The sequence below is a fragment of the Hippocampus zosterae genome, chromosome 5 (genome assembly GCF_025434085.1).
Source record: "Hippocampus zosterae strain Florida chromosome 5, ASM2543408v3, whole genome shotgun sequence".
Taxonomy (NCBI): domain Eukaryota; kingdom Metazoa; phylum Chordata; class Actinopteri; order Syngnathiformes; family Syngnathidae; genus Hippocampus; species Hippocampus zosterae.
Window position 1 is genome coordinate 10,376,612 of NC_067455.1, and position 19,268 is coordinate 10,395,879.

At 41.7% G+C, this 19,268-nt stretch overlaps 1 protein-coding gene across 3 annotated transcripts in view; it reads right to left on the reverse strand.

Annotated features, from left to right (window-relative positions):
* Positions 1–17,731, reverse strand: part of galnt1 (UDP-N-acetyl-alpha-D-galactosamine:polypeptide N-acetylgalactosaminyltransferase 1) — a 37,862-nt gene extending 20,131 nt beyond the window's left edge. For all 3 annotated transcript variants that reach the window (XM_052066095.1, XM_052066091.1, XM_052066092.1), the window contains exon 1: positions 17,262–17,731. The gene's annotated coding sequence lies outside the window, so the exon portion shown is untranslated. The remainder of the gene's footprint in view (positions 1–17,261) is intronic.
* Between the last annotated feature and the right edge of the window lie 1,537 nt (positions 17,732–19,268).

Consider the following 19,268-nt stretch of genomic DNA (forward strand, 5'->3'; position numbering starts at 1 on the left):
CAATCATTAACAACTCGTGTTCATTCCTACATTGTCAGAAATCAATCCGCCGTTGCCCTTGTAAGCAGACCCTAAGGTCACACATAACCACAGACTCTGAGCGTCTTGATGCATGATGAAAAGCGATGCAGATGGCGCAACAGAGAGATTGACAACTCTGTGCTGCTCATTTCACTGGATTTAACGTCTATTTTTGAAAAATCCAGAGAGACCGTAGATGAGAGTGACTGTGACTCAGTGTGGGCATCGACATGCATGTGTGTGCGCGCTCAATCTAGTTCTTGGCCTACTTTAAAGCCAAGTCATCACTCCGGCCTACCGGGGCTTTAGATTGCCGGCCTGTATGTTGTACCACAAGAAGCATGATACCATAAATCTCTTCCTGCCAGCATTAGTGGGCTGTGCTGCAGTGCAAGTGTGTTTCAGAATGACACCAAAGCTGTCTGTCTGTCTTGTCCCATTCCTAACTGAATCACAATTGCACATCTTCTTCCTAACGCTTGTTCCATTGCCATTTGGATTTTCTCTTTAGGCCTCCACAAAGCATGATATACATTTTTGTCAACCATGTGCAAATTTGAAACACGACAAGCAAGCACCTCTATAAATATCCATCAGACACATGCTGCAGATCAAACCACAGTGCAGCTTTATCACTGCCTTCAGATTAAAAAAAAGAAAGTCAGATCTGTCAGTCCAATGTTGCAATTGTGTGCGATAAGCGAGAAAATAACAAAAAATGAGTCACACGATGAGGATAAGAACAAACGCTGTAAACACGATAAAACAATAATGCAAAAACATAATGGCAGAGCACAGGGTGCCCTCCAGTGTAATGAGACCTAAGCAGCCCATCTGTCTTAAACTGGCTGCCAAGCAGGCCGAAGCATCTGGGACTGAGAGGGAAAAACGCATTTTGGTAACTAAACTAACTGAAAAACATTTCGCTGAACTGACTTGCACAGGTAAAATGTTTAGATTCCGTCACTTATAGCAGAGGTCCCCAACCACTGTACCAGTCCGTGAGTCATTTGTAACTGGGCTGAACACAAAGAATAAATAACTTGACTTACTTCCGTTTTATTCATTTCAAAATCTGAAAGATGTTTTACTTTGAAAAGAATTATCGGATTCTCTGTTGCAGCCGTCTACATTATGTCACTCTTGACGCAGGTCAGGCGCGCTTCTCGGTCACGTGATAGGTTACCGCAAAACATGAAGCCCAGGAACTAGCAAAATGAGTAAAAAACAAACGTCTTTGGAAAGTTTCCTTGAGAAGGGGAAAAAGTCCAGCCAGGAGACAGAAGATGAGCCTACGACTTTCAAGTAAAAGAAGGCTACATTTAATAGACAGTATCAGGAGTCCTACTTAAAATACAGATTTGTCTCAACGGGAGATTCCCACGCACCAAGCCAACTCTGCATAATATGCAGTGATGGTGAGTCGTATTTTTCATGCACTTTGTATTTGCAGTGTATCTTATTTTGAAGTCCCATTTAAATGTTACCAGAGCGACCAGAAGGTGTTGCGGCCAAACAGGACATTAGTCGTGTCATGATTCATGTTTATTATTGTTTAGAAAATACCACAGTATCATTCAGGTCATATCATTATTGTGTTGTATTTATCCGCCACACCTTAAAGACCGGTCCCTGAAGATATTGTCTGGCATTAAACCGGTCTGTGGGGCAAAAAATGTTGCAGACCCCAGACATATCGTGTCTGCGTGAAAGCCAAGGATGGGGGTGAGCTTGCAGGGCCTCATCCTGCCATCTCTGTGCCAACAGAACAACAAACTCTTCACTCATGAGTCTTCTATTAGTCAGTGTTGACATAATTTCTTAATCTCTAAGTCCAATGGCTGGGGCAGGCTAACAAATTGTACAGGTGACGAAAAGAAAGTATGCCTGTCTTGCAAAACACGTTGATATTTAAACAAGAAAATCTATGTGGGGACCGTGATCACTCAGTCGCCCGCTAGGACCACAAAAGTAGCCCACGGCCCTGTTCTAAAGAGTTTACCAGTGATGGGACATTGTGATTTCCGAAGGATGTTGTCGACGTGATCATTTGTAAACACGAGCGGAGTTTTTAAAATTAAGTGTTGCATGTTGATATTTATCAGTTTCCGAATTAACAAGATCAATGTCTACACATAAATGAATATCATTAATAATAACCTACTGAATAATAATACGTTCGGTATTCCGGACAAATTTGTTATTCTCAAGTGTGTATCAAACTGGTAGCCCTTCTGTACCCAAGAAGTAGCTCAGTTACAAGAGGGTGGTGACTCCGTGTCTATCGGGCAGTATGAGTCGAGTTAGCAAACTGTGACAGTGGCTCATATTAGTGATGACCCAACAGCCACAGCCGAGCATTGAAATACACAAAAGCTTTAAAATATATACAAATCAAATAAAATATAATATTCTACGTGGTTGCTACTTTGGATTTTGTCCATCTTGGGGGATTCTGTCCTTTGGGACCCTTTACAAACGGAGAAACGACCAATTTGGACCGAACTGAAGGATGGAAATCGGCCTCAAGAACTTGCCCTAGTTTGCCAACACCCTGATGTGCCAATACGTGGTTTGTGTCTGGTTTTCTCGAAGTGTTATATGATTCTGTGTGTAACATATGCTGTAACAGAAGGAGACATCACATGTCATGTTTGTATTCACAACAACAAAGTGTCATGTGGCCGTGTGCTTCTGCCTCCTTACGGGCCTCCGCATTCAAGTTGTCGCTTCACTGACGTGTGAAAGGAGGACCAGGGTAGGCCGCTAGCAGCAGATGAACTCTGTATAACACCTACTCTATGCAAAAAAACTGAGCGGTGAAGGGTAAAAAAAAACTACTGCCTACTGCCCGAAGACAGCTGGGATAGGCTACAGCACCCCCCGAGACCCTAGTGAGGATCAAGCGGCTCTGGAGATGAATGAATGAATGAATGAATGAATGAATGAATGAATGAATGAATGAATATTAGAGACAAGTGTAAGTGGAACTTGACAGAAAACAGGAATTTGAGGAATAGTGCAAGGGGAAAATAGGCAACGTGACGGTCCACCCTGCTATGAGGTGCCACTTTGTCTCACTGCTGCTGGATGAAAAGGGCCACGGCCTGTTGTGCTTCTCTGAGGGGGATGTGCATTGGAAAGTGGGGGAGATGTCATTTGCTTTGACATATTGTATGTGCTCGCATAGGGGAGGCGAGGAGAGGAAGAGGAACAAACAGTGACCAAGGCAGACCCAAAACGACAGCCGCAGGGAAGGAGTTACGGAGAGAAGGATAACCGTTTCCTGTTGACACAGGGTAGAAAATACAGGACAAAGAGCAGCAGGCCACTAGACCACTTCTGACTTTGTGCTCTGACTCCGCAGATTTGGCCCAATGCCAAAGCGTTATCTGTATCACTCTCTCACCCTTGCCAAAGGAGGAAAGACTGTATTTGGTTTTGTATGACTCACTCTTCTGAATGAAACGCACAAAAATAATTGGTTTTATGTTAGGATAGGCGTAATAATGGATCCAGTGATGAACATGAATTATGCCGATTGTGTGCAATTGATTGTTCATCAATTCTGAAGTGCAGCAACTGAGGCAAAACGGCGAGCACCGTGTGGTTGCCACCAGCAGAGGCGATGATGACTCCGTCTCCATTTCGTTGTGGTACACAGAAGAACAGCGCCTGTGAGCTAAATTCACATTCATCTCTACATGCATTTTTCTGCTGAATACAACATTTGCATTGAAGTCAATTCGCAGCAGTCAGAAAATGTTCACAAGATTACAAGGACCCACTGATCAATGGTCTACAAATCATGCCCCGATACGGCCAACGTACCCTGATGGGTCATTATTACACACAACAGATTCATATTTCACTTTTATATTTTTGGACAGGTCAATGCAGTTTTTAGCTTTTTTTCCCCCCTCAACATTGCGCAAGAATATACTGGAACTGCTATTATTGCCACATCGATCCAAGATTGCAGACTTTAGCAGTCTATAATATAGATGGACCACAACGGTCACCTCTAGTGCCAGTGCTGTTGTTACGGTTCACTCGAAATGTATTCATGCTACTTTTTCTCCTCTGCTGTTGCTGTTGTGTTAATAGGATCAAGAGTTTCCACTGCCCCAAGCTGTGAGCTCAACACTCCCGGCAAGATTTCCAATTCGGGACAGAGTTTGTGATTCAAAGCAACATTTCATGCAATTCAGTGCAATGGAAGTTATTTTTATCTGTATAAGCAGCAGCGACACAAATGAACATACCGGTACATTTTTTATTTTCCAACTTGTCCATAACAAAAACTTTCAATATGCATTGTAAAATAAAAGTTCTAAGTCTGCAAAGTGCCGTCAACACACACTTCATGAAAATGACGTGCAACGAAATATCTAGTTCCTAGCATTGCAATTTTTTGCGTTGGTTTCAATTTGGGGGTGCATCGCAGGGGTTATGCTCATTGCTTGAAATGACAACTGTTGCCACGAGCATGTTACACCCATCACAGTGAATCCCTCCAAGTTACATGATGATAAACTTGTTTGGCATCCGGTTAAGATGCGCAAAGTGAGCCATGCTTGTCTGAAGACAGCTTGTGAGAGAAGAAGCAGAAGGGATGAAGATTTCTACTTCTGTTTTGGTAATAAGCATCAGAGCCTATGAAGCAATGCAAGATAACAGGATGGAAATATTCCCCGAGACGAAAGTGTGACGCAAAACAGTGAAACTGATGTTATGGTTGCTGCCCTCTAAGATGGCTGGAAAGTCTGAAAAACTTTTTTTTAACCTCTCGCTTTATAGAGTGCTAAATTTAAGGCACCACTTGGACCGGTCTCAGTGAACAGATGTGTTTCGTATTTACTTCAAATGAATAATATGCAGCAGTGTGACTTCAAAACAAGAATTTTTTAAAAGCAGGAGGGAATAAAACAAAGTTTAAAATTCTCAATTTTTTTTAAAATACTGTAAATACTTAAATACTTCGAAGGACAATCAATTCCCAGGATCTTCATCAAGAGCCATATACAGTGTGTATATATATATATATATATATATAATTTTTTTTTATGCGCCTGACTTGCACTCTTTTGAGGTACGTCGATTATCCCATTCAGACATGTGACACATCCACCATGCGTAACTTGGAAATTCGTGTGCAACCACCTCAGAGGCATGACTAGGTGATGTCGAAGGTTAACCCTAATTTCCGGTTCGTGACACGTTATTTCCACAAAGATCCGTTTGGAAAATACGGCACACTTTAAATGCAAAATTAATTTGTGTCGTGGTTTTGGAACTCATACCTCACCGGTGATGTGAGTGTGGCTCATCTGACAGGCTTCTTTGTAATGTGTTTTTGCATTCTGTATTTAAACCAAAACAAAGATATGAAACAAATTTAATCAGAATACTGCGCTCGTCATTGAACGCAAGCAAGTTTTGATCAGTCACTCTCGACTGGGACTGGTGACAACAATGTAATTGGTTGCCAGAACGTATATTGAAATTACACATGTATTGATTGAGAGACTAGCATCTTTGAATGTTGGGGAGGAGCCAAGAATTGCACGGGTTGCTAGTGGGAGTTGCGTATGTACATGTACTTCCGGTGCAGGTTTTTGAAATCATAACTTCAGAAAAACACTTATTTTTAAGGTAGCTATTGTGATAATAATTTGGGGTCATAGTTTGTGGTCTAAGCATGACTTCAACTGTTCACATACTGTAGACAATTATGAACAACTTCAGGATGTGCATCGCAACTGTTCACTCTTCAGCGGTCCATACCCCCTGTAAACAGCGGAGACTTACAGCATTCATAAAATATATCTCGCCACCAGAATGTAGTCGTCTCAAAAATACACCCTTTGTAAAAATAATACTGGCATTTTGATCCAGATGAATGATTACATCACAACTGTATGACAAAAAAAAAGTAATCCAGTTGCGGCAGGTTGATGAACAATCAAGGTATTTATACTACAATGCTGTAATGTATTGGTGGACAAGTCTCCATTGCAAAAGTAGCGAGGCATCGACACCTGTAAGAAAACCACACTGAAAATATCTTGAGGGAAGGCAATCGGAGTTGCGAGCAGTCGAACGCCGCAGACCCCATTTAATAAAAATTGCTGGTTGGAGTATGCTGAGTCACTACATCATTGTGTAATATTAACTTCAAAGGCACTCCAAAAGCCACTAGTGTTCTTTCAGGGGCCATTTTTTTTAATCTCATCACATCTTATACAGGAATGTTACAATATCGGTCCGTCCATCGCAGTCAGGTCATGGTCATGGTTATGTAAGCTAAACTGTCTGCATTGATGCCCGCTCACACAGCTGGGCCAGTTCAAGTGATCTGATCTATGCGACTGTACTTGAACAAAAGATCTGACACTCAATAGGCTATTAGCAGTTGCAAAATGCAGAATCAATCACAGGCCAAATACAGTCCATAAATATACGCATGAAAGTTCCCTTTTACAGCAGCACATCTTCAATATTCCATTCAAGTAGTTCAGTCAACATCACCCCGACACACACACTGTTAAACTTTACAATATGGCTTCAACAATTTACAATATGGAATCAACAATAACGAAACCCATACTAATTCAATGAAAGCACATGAGTGCCACTATGAAGCAGTGGCATGACTTTCTACAAATGGCAACCATTTTTGTACCACGCAATATTTCATTCGAGTAGTTCATGATGAAATGTGGCTTACTGCACCTGTAAAGTATTCACAACTTTAGTCCTCAGGGGTTCAGCAGAAGTCAATACGAACACCGTAGGCCCCAGCGCAAAGCGCAATGTAACTGTGTGGATGGGTGAAGTTTTCTTTATTGTGGTAAATATTGTAGAAGGCCTCAGTCAGAAAGGGGCATTTACGCCATCGTGGGAGTGAACACAGCCGACTTCCTGGCCAATGGAAGCACCTCTTCTCATAACCTTAAAGCTCCGCACAGGAGTGGCACACAATCTATTTTTGTTCTATAAACACAATAATTTTTGTGTCACTAGATCATTTTGTGCACTGATAAAATGTGTACCACTGTTTCAAATGAGGCAACAAGATTCTTTTTTTCCAATTTTGAAGTGATCTGATCTATGTGACTCGAACAAAAAAATCTGACACCCAATAGGCTATTAGCAGTTGCAAAATGCAGAATCAATCACAGCAAGTATGAAACTTGAAGGGTTCAGTACCACCAACAAAGTTGAGAACCACAACAAGAGGAAACACGGAGGTGATTGCTATAACAAAGCAATGACGGCATTTGAAACTTTGCAGGGTTTGATGACTCAGTGTGTGTGTGTGTGTGAGTACACACACACACACACACACACACCAAAACAATGCCGCTGCTGTTCAGTAAGCCATCAGCTTCGAGTAACAGTTGATACGGCTATCAGTGTGACTGGACCACAACCGGCCAACTCAAGCAAAAGTCCTTCGTCTCACACTCGGGGAAGCTGCCTGCTTGCAGATAAGAACCACAGATGAATACAAGTCCATGTGGGCCCAACAGGGAGAGTCGAATTTTGGACAAGGAGAGCGTGGCTTAAAAGCACACAGCTGCCCCAGCGGGGGAGGCTTTCCTCTGCTCTCATCCACTCCCCGTCTTGTTTTCCTTTATGTGAGAATCCTGCTGACATCTACTGTTTAAAGCAAGGGCAAATGGAACCGATTAAAGATACAAAAAGACACACGAGGCTCTAAACAGCCTCACAAGTGCACCTTAGAGGACAGTGGTTATACGATTGAAAGTGTTTGGGTTTACAGAGCCTAATTAGAATCATCCTGGGAGAGGTAAACAAAGGGGATATACTTGTTCCTTGTGAAGCAAATTAAAAAGTGTTTTAGCTGTATGAGGTCGCACAATTTTCCTGTGAAATTATTTCACAAAAGATGCTGAAAAAGGTGCTTTGAAGGCGGCCACAATGTATTCCAGTGGGCATTCTGCAATGACTTATGAAAGTATATAAACGTTTTGGAAATGTCTCATAAAATGTGCACAAGTAAAAACAGTGTGTTTCCAAAAATAAACTCAGCGCCGATTACCTCTCTTTTGAATGACAGTGGATCGATGAATGCACCTTTTTTGTTCTCCATTTAGTTCAACTGTGGAAACTGAGTGAAAGCCTGTGATAAAATTTGGACAAGACGGCACAAAGGTGAAAGTGAGCAGACTGTTTGAAAGCCGTCAACCAGCTACGACCGGGATTGTTTTTCAGGTTGAAAGTGAGAGTTGAGAGCCAAATCTCAATAAATCCTCTCTGGGCTTTTTGAGATTTAGCTTCTGTGCAGATAAGCAGCAGAGTGCCTCGGTGTTTGTTAAGTGTTGCCACACTGAAAGAAGAACTCCTACTGCTCCCGACAAGTGAGTTTCAATAAAGCCACTCCTGCCACTGCCCTTGACCTTGGTCCTGGCTTGACAAACTGGAGCTCTGCCCCTAAACAGTTACGTTACGTTAGTTACGTCTAAAGTACATTGCAGCTGTCCCGTAACTCAATCAATCAAAGCCCGGTGCATACAGGCATATAAAATCAAATCCACATTCATGCATGAAAACAACATCGGCAAGGAGTTTTGCAGTTTCAAGAGATCCATCCATCCATTTTCTGATCGGCTTATCCTCACAAGGCTCGTGGGGCATGCTGGAGCCACACTTGTACATTGCAGACAAGTCTGGTTATTTCCAGTGTTGTAATAGGGTGAGGCCATAAATCATTATCCTGAGGCAAGCTGCAATAAATTCTGAGATTTATGTGAGAGCTTTGGTTGGACGACACTCTCTTTCCTAAATTGTGCCCAAGATCAATAGATGCAAATCAGAGGAAATAGAGACCGCAGAGTCTTAAATAAAGCAGTGTCAACACCAAATTTGTAGCGAAAACCACAAAGTAACAGTGAGGATGAATTAAGATCAATTACAGAGCCTAATTTGACAAAGTACAAATCAATTTTCTTTTTGATCTTATTTAAATAGTATTAAAATATTATAAATAAAACTTAATATGGATTGAATTCAGAGATAAAAAAAGTGAGTAAAAATATGTGGCGCAAGGGATTTTCTTGCGCATATGCAATATGAAAGTTTCTTGGCCTTAACACTATGATAATAATACACTTTCAAGTTATTATATTCAGTCAAACCACAATTCCTGCCGGGCCTGTGGGCGGATTCGACAAAAAGTGGTTGGAAATGGGCGTGTCTAAGAAATAAATAACGACCTGTGCCAATGTGAGCTATTTCAAAGGGCACACAACCGTTCAAGGTAAACGGAGACATCTGTGTGAAAGTATGTGCCACACAGCAGTTTCTCCCAGAGTCAGCAGAAAGTGGATCTATTCTACATACTGTACTATGACGGTGGGTTAAAAGGGTGCTGATGGAAACTGCCACTGGGTTACTTGTTTTTTATTTATGGACATTTTAAGGACTTTTGAGGCCTAATTTAGCCATTTTAAAGAACTTTTTCTTCACTCAAGAGGCGATTCACAGTGGATTAAATCAACAGAAAGCCACATATGACTGAGCTGGTGTTCAAATCATTGCTGCCAAAGAAAGGGCACATCTTTATTTTTAGGGGCAATCAGCTAACCCTTTATGGTACTGTATGTAAAATTGGCCCGAAATGACCTGGAGCGATCACGTGATCATCATCGTAACTGAACGGAGACGGCGGGAAAAGTAGAGCGGGAACCAGGAAGGCAGGTCACGATAGCGGGGTTTGAGGGGAAGGGCACCAGGCGCATTTTCCGACAAAACTATTCATTGCAAGGGTGGGGAAAATGACATATACAGATTAAATGAACACCACAGGTTAATTTTTAAGGATTTTTATTGATTTTATAAGCTTTCCCTGAAAATTAAGCACAATTAAGAACATAATTTTACCATTTCTTTTTTAATGGATTTTTATTAACTTTAAGGACCCGTGGGAACATTGCGCCATTTTACTGTGCTATCTCAGGAATGAAACAGATGCTGTGAGCAATATACAGATGCGCTTGAACGGTCCACGAAGCAGCAAACTGGATGTGACTGCAAAGGGTTATTGGGTGTGACCTCGCGAGGCAGCTGTTGTCCGTATTAGTTCCCACTCTTCAAATGTTCCATGTGCTGCCTGCAGCGTCATACTCTGTAATGCGTAGTCCTCTGAATGAAGTCATGAGGAGAAAAAAAAATTAACTTGTCACTCATCTGATGACATCTTGGAGCAAACGATTCGCACATGAAGTGCCCAAACAATTGGGCTGTGCATCAATCCGTGTTCTCTTGAAAAGTGCGCTGCCTTCAAATCGGAGAACCGGAATTGTTTGTGCGTGAACTGGAATATTTAGCTGGCTAATGAGCATTAAATCCAACTGTTAATCAGTTTGTCAATAATGCGCAGCTAGGCAGTGGATCAATGCCTTTGTCTTTGTAGCCCTTCGCAGCAGCGTGCGAAGGGCGTCTGGCCACTTGGACGCTGGCCAGACTGTAGACGACAAGTTACCGGTAGTTCATCAAAATATGCATTTACGCGGAACTGGTCAGTGGCGCAAAAAGGGTGAAGTTCTTACAAAGTAAGAGCAAAGAAAAACAAGTAAGGTCAAGGTTGGCTAAATGAGACAGAAACAGATTAGAAAATCTGCTAATCGATGAACCCCAAAAAAAAAAAAAACAAGATCATTGAACAGAAATCTATTTCCTTATCATTTAGCAAGCCTTACCTTGACCGTCTATGGTTTTGGACAATGGCAATGGTCCCTTAACACCCCCTGTGAGGTTTAAAAAAACAATTAAGTAACGAGAGACATAGTCACGGAATGAGGAAAAAAAAAAAAGGAAAACCAGTGTATCACAGGACAGACGCACCAACTGTACACACATATACAAAACACCATATTGTGGTGAGCAGCCTGTGTGCAGAAAAAACTCGGATGTAAATGTTGATATTGGCCTTTAGTGAGCTTCAGCCAAAAAGAGGGAGCTGGAAATGCTCCCTGGTGACACTGGCTGACCCACTTCTACGCAACTCAAGCCCTTACGTGACTCAGAGGAAAATCAGAGGACACACACACACACACACACACACACGTGCAAACAAATATACTGTACAAATAATGCTACAAACTTACACGCGCACGACGACACACACTGACCAAATTGGAAGGGGAAAACAAAAACAAACACTAAATGGAGTTGATAGCGATCTTTCGCCCCGTCTCCTCCTCATGTATTTTTTCTCTTTATCAGACGATCAGCCCTTATGGATCCACTATCTGATTGAGCTAAAGAGCCCGCAGCAGCCATTCTCACGCCAAGACCACAGACCACAAATAATCCGTTTTTTTGTTACTTCTCCAAAAGTACACAATGGTACAAACGGTACGAATGAAGGGTTTGCTTCTTTTTAGCACATAATTATAAGAGCATCAAAGCCATCCCATGGATCAAATGCAGTTCTCACAGTTCATTAAAAAAAAACACACGGCAGTTTTATGACTGAACCTCCTTACCTCAGCGGCCCAACAATGAACCCTATCCCAAAGTCCGTTTTTTTTTCTTTGTCATTGTTCCACTGTCAAGGACAAGTTAAGATGTTTTGCTGGAATTCATTACTAGCCTTTGTCATTCCATATCCTGAAATGCATTGCCAACTTGTTTTCCCTTTTTGGATCGATCAAATGAATAAATAACTAATGGCTGTAATTGCATTAACATCTGATACGATGGTTCCCACAACACAAACCTTAAACATTTAGCAGCCAAAGCAATGAGACAAGCACCGGTCACCAGATTAACGAGCAATGTTCAAACTTTTTTGTTTCCCCTTCAGTCGGAAGATGGGCCCTTCCTCTTCTGCGCTCAAAGCACCTCCAGTGCAGGTACCCCGAGAACAAAATCACGCGAGATGTATGGGGTGATACGCTATTTCCTGTTCCGACCAAGCATTAGACCTTTGTCTACCATAACTGCTTCAGCAGACTTTTCTCCATCTTTGCCGTACGACCGTTGTATGGGGGCTGGGAGCCCCGAATGCTGAATATATTACACCAGAGTCCACGGCAACATTATTGATCTTTCTACATATACGTACATATTTTACAGGAGTGACTAATAAACAGCTGGGATCAAGCGCACTCAACAATTTGGGGGGAAGAAATGTTCACTATCTGCTGAACTGCGCAAAGTACCAGTCATAAAAATGTGTGTGTGTGTGGGGGGGGGGGGGGGGTAATGGCAAGGTATTCAATTACTTTCACGACAGGTATACTACTTTGATTATTTAATGTGTATCACATAGTTCCCATTTTGCAAGAGAAATATGTAGAAAAGTTACAACGGTGGAGTGAAGTCATACTTCCCCTTTTTAATTCCAAAGTGACAAATGGGGAAATCCTGAGCCAACAAATTTTCCACTGACAATGTAATCACATCATCTGTTTAAGCTTGCTCCAGGCACACACTTTCGAATAATCAAAACAAACAAATAAAAAGTGATTAATGTTGCTCTTTAATCAGTCAAACAAGGTTGTGACAAGGTCTCCAACACTTTTCACCTCCTTCTGCACTGGCACATTGTTCACCCACGATGAAAAGTGGAGAAGCATCCTCATGAGAGAGGGATTCGAATTTGGCCTACCATAGCTCCCATGAATGAGTACTGCCGATACAACACACCATGGTGGTGGGGTTTTTTTCCCCCTTTGGTCTATGAAATTTAATGTAGTGATCATTTGCGCTTCAAACCGTTTACTTGGTAAACTGAAATGTGATTCACGCATTTTGTAGAATTAAGATTTCCTATGTCACATATAACAAATTCAGAATGTCACCTGTGAAAGAAAAAATAAATAAATGATAATGATTAATTACCAATCAATCAATGACATTTGGATTCGTTCAAACCAAAGCTTTATGGATTTCTCATCATAGAACCGGGATTTGGAATGTGCCAAAGTGCAACGTGAAAGAGGTAATGGCCCCTGGATTGAGCGTCAAGACATTCAAGGAAGAATACACATTTTCTGTACAATCTTAATCAGTGGTTCCCAACTATGATTACACGGCTGTATAAAGAGAAAAATCCCACCTCCTCTACCTAAAATAAAACTCAGTTTGATCTCAGAACTAGTCGAGGTATGTTGAAAAACGAAATAATTATTTTAAATGGGAAAAAAATATATTTAAGATAAGATATCCTTTATTTGTCCCACACTTTATTTATTGAATATATCAATTGAACTCACTAGTCACAGAAAATGTTGAGTTTTTGTTGACTTCAACGGTAGAAATAAAAATATGCAAGACTAAAACTGACACTAAGTTTTAAAATTGTTGATAAAATTAACACAAGTGCAGCCCAGTTGGCTATCACGTATTCAGCCCTACTCCCACCTATCAAAAGCAACAAACACAGATTCATGATGTGACAAACAAGGAGATGAACACAGTATATCAATCAACATTAACCGAGTGAAGTGGCCCGCTAAAAAAATTGGCAGGAATTATATTTCATCATTTCACGATCTGCTGTCACTTTCCAAGACTGATTAATAGGTGGCTTGCTCGACAAAGTGTCGAAAAATCAGTTCAAGTCCCCAGAGTACAAGATAAGAAGAAATCTGTTGATCTCTCTGACAGCATAACAATTTCATAAATGTTATCAATTAAAAAAAAGGATTGTTTTTGACTTTCAGTTTGTGATGAATGGAAACACTCACATTTAGCAACAAACAGCTAAACCGGTAGTTTAATTTCCAGCCACTTGGTTGCTTCTTTTATTTAGCCCCAACTAGGCTGAAGCTTATAAACAGTAGCAAAAAAGCGTGTGTTCTTGAATTTGTGTGTATGCGTGCGTGCGTGTGTGTGTGCGTGTGTGTGTGTGTGTGTGTGCGCGTGTATGTGTGCGTGTGTGTTAGCGCGCTCACAAGTAGCTCTGATCTCGCTATAATCCCAAAGTTTGGAACAATGGCATTCTTGTGCTGCTAGGTGCAGGTGGCTGTGGAAACCCAATCCCAAAGCAAGGCTAGCCGCTAGCACACCGAGTGCCGAGAATGCTGCTGCCTCCCTCCGGAGACATGTGCCAGAATAGAACTATTGTTCCTGACGAGTTCAGAACCACAATAAATGTAACATAAGTGCTGTGGATGACAAACTTTGCTCCGATTTACATGTTGACATTGCTCACTTTTCGCTCCACCGATTGACAGTTTGAGAGGAAAGTGATGCCCATGACTGGCCTAGAAATACACCTGCCATTCAAGAGGGGGGAAAAAAAAGAAGAAATATTTTCACTCATTTCAAGATATATTTGTAATCAACAAATGAAATTAAATTGGATCATATCTCCCAGCAGCCCAATGATCTCTCGTGGCACACTGGTTCGAAACGACTGATTTAGGAAACTAAAAAGCCCAAACAAGCATGCTAATGTGCTGAGGCCCGAACACACTCTCGACACGCACACAGCACAGGAAACGCATCATGTCGAGTCCACGGCCTTGAAATGAGGAACATGAATCATTTCCTCCTCATATCGAATAGTCATGCTGTCACACTAGCTTCTAGCGCACTGAAAAACAGACATAACAAAAATTAAAAAAAAATAAATGAAAACATACAATCAAACTTGTACAAAGACAACCAGTGAGTTTACCCCATCCTTTATCGAGTCAAGGCGCATATTTTACATGAAAAATATCTCACGGCATAGCACCAAACAAAATTGTCAAAAAGAGGATACGCAGGTTAATTACAGCACTTGTAAACTCTCACAAAAGCAAGTAGCATTCAATCATATTTTTTGTAATGGCACCACACTGAAAAAATGCCACTTTACTACAATGTTAGATAGTCCGTGTACAGCTTGTATAACATGTGAATTTGCTGGTTCCCCAAAATAATTCAACATACAGCCACTAATGTCCAAACCAATGGAAACAAAAGTGAGCACAGCCCTTTGAGAAAATGTCCAAATTTGTGTCAATATTATTTGTGGCCAAAATTATTTTCCAACACTGCCCATGGAGATGAGGTGAGTCGAGCCTCACACGGTGCCGCCGGATCGGATCCCTCTTCCAGTCCTTTGTGACAATATCATGGATCCAGGGAATGTTAAAAAAACTCAACTTCCTCCACCTTTAGTGCATGACGGCAAAAACACCAAAACCTGCCCCCCATTCACAAGTCAGTTACCACCATGGGGCCGAACATTTTCACAGACGGATGTTCGCACTTTTGTTGCCAGCGGATTAAGATATTAATTGCCGTGTGGTGAGATAGTTGGAGTTTTTTTAGATGCGCAATGATGACTTAACGATTAACAAAATGTATTTTTTTTTCTGTGCTGTCCAATGAAACTGTGTGGGGGAGGTGTACTCACTTATGTGAGATACTGCAACTGTGGAAGACTGTTTAGTAGACCAGTAACTGTTCTTCCTGTCACTGTCACTTTTACTGTGTATTATTTATAGTAAATAAATAATTTTAGGACCAACGATGTAGTACTGGATCCTGCTAAAGCATGATGTGCTAAAGCACAGTGGCTGAGCATCATTGCTTTAAGGCAGTTTCCCCAACCAAGGGTCTGCGTACCTAAGGATAAGTACCATGCACTAGTACCAAACTGTCCCCAGGGCTGAATTTTTTTAAAACTGCAGTATTGATAAGCTTCACTCTTAACAGTTCTGTTAACAGTCTTGGAGAAATTACTCAAATTCATTTTTGATGTATTTATACTATACAAACTTTATTTTGCACATTGCACCTCTCTGATCTAATTTCGAACTACGGTACTTTGTAACAGTAAAATGATGTTCATCGAAGACACATATTCACATTTGGAAGCTAGCAATCTCACCCCAGTGCTGCAGCACCGTGCGTGAGGCGCCTGTGATTCCTTCCAGTGCCAATGTCGTGCTATGTGATCATATGATGACATAAGTAGAATTACAGAAGAACGTCCATTATGTCATCTAACCCTAGACTTTTTACCCATGTTATTTTGATGTGAGGGGTCGCTATTTTTTTTAAGACTGGTGATGACTCCGCCCTCCCATGCCCACCTCCTCGGGCTTATGAAGCCGTACCTTCACGGCGTCACTAGCTTGGGAGCACGGGCCTCTAAGTCAGCAGCTTTCGAGGCTCCGAAGAGTGAGGTTTTACTAACGTACATTCACAGAGCAAAAGCTGTTGTCCTTCACATTGGGTTAGCTCTGTTGCTACAAATGTAGCAGATGGGCATTTGACTCTAGAGATGACTAATCGATTTTAGGCTCAATGTAACTATTACGCTGATGTAAACATTCAGTTATTCTTGGTTTGATTGTTTTGCCTGGCGATTGGAGAGGGATGGAGTAACGACATCGCTGCTCAGCCAGAGCCGAATACGAACCCTGCACCTGTACACTGTGGGGCAGACGTCCTAACCAGTCAATCACCGTGCTGCCAGAAAACAATGCCCAAGAGTTTAAAAAAATTAAGTTTACAAAGTTTTATTAAGTATGATGATTTTCTTTTCAGAATTAGTTGTGTTAAATCCTATTCTTAGAGAATAATCAAAACGTATGAGTGATGGGTATTCATACTGTGACAAAAAAAAGGTTCAGGGTGCATGAGGTAAGAAAGGTTAGGAACCACTGCTTTAAGAAACATGACAGGTTGTCATTTTCATTGGCAATGATGAGGAATCCATTTTCCCATCTCTATCAATGTCAACATTGTTAATGCATTCTCTCTTCACGCAAATCAGTGTAAAGATCACCAAGTGGCCGTTACGTGGAATGTAATTAGGTTAAGTACGAGGGTAGTCAACTGTTTGAATCATCTACCTTCAGTTACAGATTTACAGATAGTGATACAGACCAAATCTATAGTACAAAAATATTCATTAATAGAGGCTGTGGTGCAATGATAAAACTGTCCTCGGTACAGCAAAATGGTGTGCAATATGACAGAATGAATGTTACACACAAGTCTGCGTGTTTTTTTCTCGTTAAAGCTCACTGGTCGTGTCACGGCAACTGAAGGCTGAGTAACAGTCACGGAAAGTGACAATTAACGTTTTAAGGGTGGTCGGCATCCTCCCTCCGTTAACTCCGATGCTTCTGTCAACAAGAAGCCCGCTGCCATAAGCGCCAGTCCTCGACAACGAACATCTATCACGTTCGCCGGCGCATGGTTTATGTGGCAAGAACAGCGGCAAGGTCGCGGAAGTGAAAAGAATACAGCTCGCTTACCTTGATTTAAAAAAAGTGACGGGGCATCCCAAGCCCGCCCCAGGTCAGCGTGCAAGCCACAAAACTCCCCGACAAGGGTGCCAAGTGTCGCGGCTAAAGTTAGCTAGCTCGGTTAGCTTCCCCGGCTAACGACTGGGGGCGCGCGCTCCTCCTCCTCCTCTCTGCTGTCCAACACCAACCGGTTACCGCATGAAAAAAAAGAAGCTTAACGTAAAGCGTGGGGCGTCACACACATCTACACGGGCGGCGTCCGTCGTCTAGAGCTGTAACGAGGTGGGACATCCATGAGGGGAGATGTGCGGGTGGGGTGGGAGAGAGAGGAGTCCACGGCTGACTGAGGTCCGTCCCTCGCGGCGGCCTGGGGGGCTGACGTGCTCCCTCGGCCGGTTCCTTATGAGGGAGGGAAGGAAAAAACGATTTGGCTGCTGCTGCTTCTGGTGATGATGTGCGGACCGAACGCAGGATCCAGCATCATTGCTCATCCCCCCACTCCCGCCTTCGTTCTCCCAACCCGGAAGAAATCAAATTAAGACCCATAATCATGTTCATATTAAAAATGAAACGTAAACGTTATCTGTGCGCTTTAAGATGGAACTTATTTCACAAATTCCATTTATCCAATCTTATCCTGAGGGAGAGATTTGCAGCAGCTATTATTGATACGAAACAGTACAATAAAAAGTGAATTGTTCACAGTCAGAGTAAATAGATTACCATTAAACCTTAACAAAACTACGATTTGGAAAACGTCAAATTAGACAACTGGTATGTTTGGAAACTGAAACGTGGAAGTCAAAAGCTTTTATGTAATACGTTTTCTTTGTGTAGAAAGTGATCACAAGCTGTGCTGGAAACCATATCAAATATTTGTGGTCCAAAATATCAAAAAGTATTGGACTTCTGCATAACAGTATTTATATTTTAGATCAGAGGTCACTAGAAATGGTGTACAATGCACTTATTAATCCACATTTGACATAAGGTGTTGCCTTATATGGAACACATTTAAAAGCACATCACACAAGATTTAACTTTACAGAAAAGGATGATACGGATGATTCATTATGCTGGGTACTTTTTTCATACAAATCCATTATTTTCAAAATCAGATAATTTAGAATTCTAAGAGCCAGTTAAATCTAAAACAAGTCAAAATTTGTTTAATTTTTTCACGAAAACCTTTATTAGTCTCGCCAATGAAGAAATTCCCAATTCACAGCAGCAAAGTTATGAAAAGAAGAAGTAGAACAACAAAATATAGGAGCTGCTGGAAAGGCAGCCACTTTCGCGGCGCCATTTTGAAGTCAAAATAACTAAAATAACACAATACAACACATAGGACACAGTGTCGTGCAATCTTCACCACTTTTCTGCATACACTTTGTGTCTTTAGGTCTGCTACAAGCCAAGTTTTGAAATCAAACACGAAGCTGTAGCGTCCATTGACGAAGTATTCCATCAGTGGCGGGCCGTGCATTTCAACCCTTGGCCTTCAGTGACGTCACATACTGTACATTAACATAATATAGGCTGGTCAGGCAGCACTTAATTTCAGGAGCATTTAAAACCATCAAGTATGCATTCACCATTAGGAGCACCTAATGTACAAATATTGTCAAAAATAAAAAGATTGAAAAAATACTAAATAAAATGCCACCCAAATTACGCTGTGTGATCATAAACAAGTCTGTCCAATGAATTGCGCGATGTCGCAGTTTCATATAAGACACCAACCACACAATAACAAAACAAACTCATTCATTCATCTTCTAAACCGCTATATCCTCACTAGGGTTGCGGGGGGTGCTGGAGCCTATCCCAGCTGTCTTTGGGCAGTCGGCATGGGACAACCTGAATTGGTTGCCAGCCAATCGCAGGGCACACAGAGAAGAACAACCATGCATGCCCACACCTAGGGACAATTTAGAGTGACCAATCAGCCTGCCATGCATGTTCTTGGAATGTGGGAGGAAACCGGAGTACCCGGAGAAAACCCACGCAGGCCCG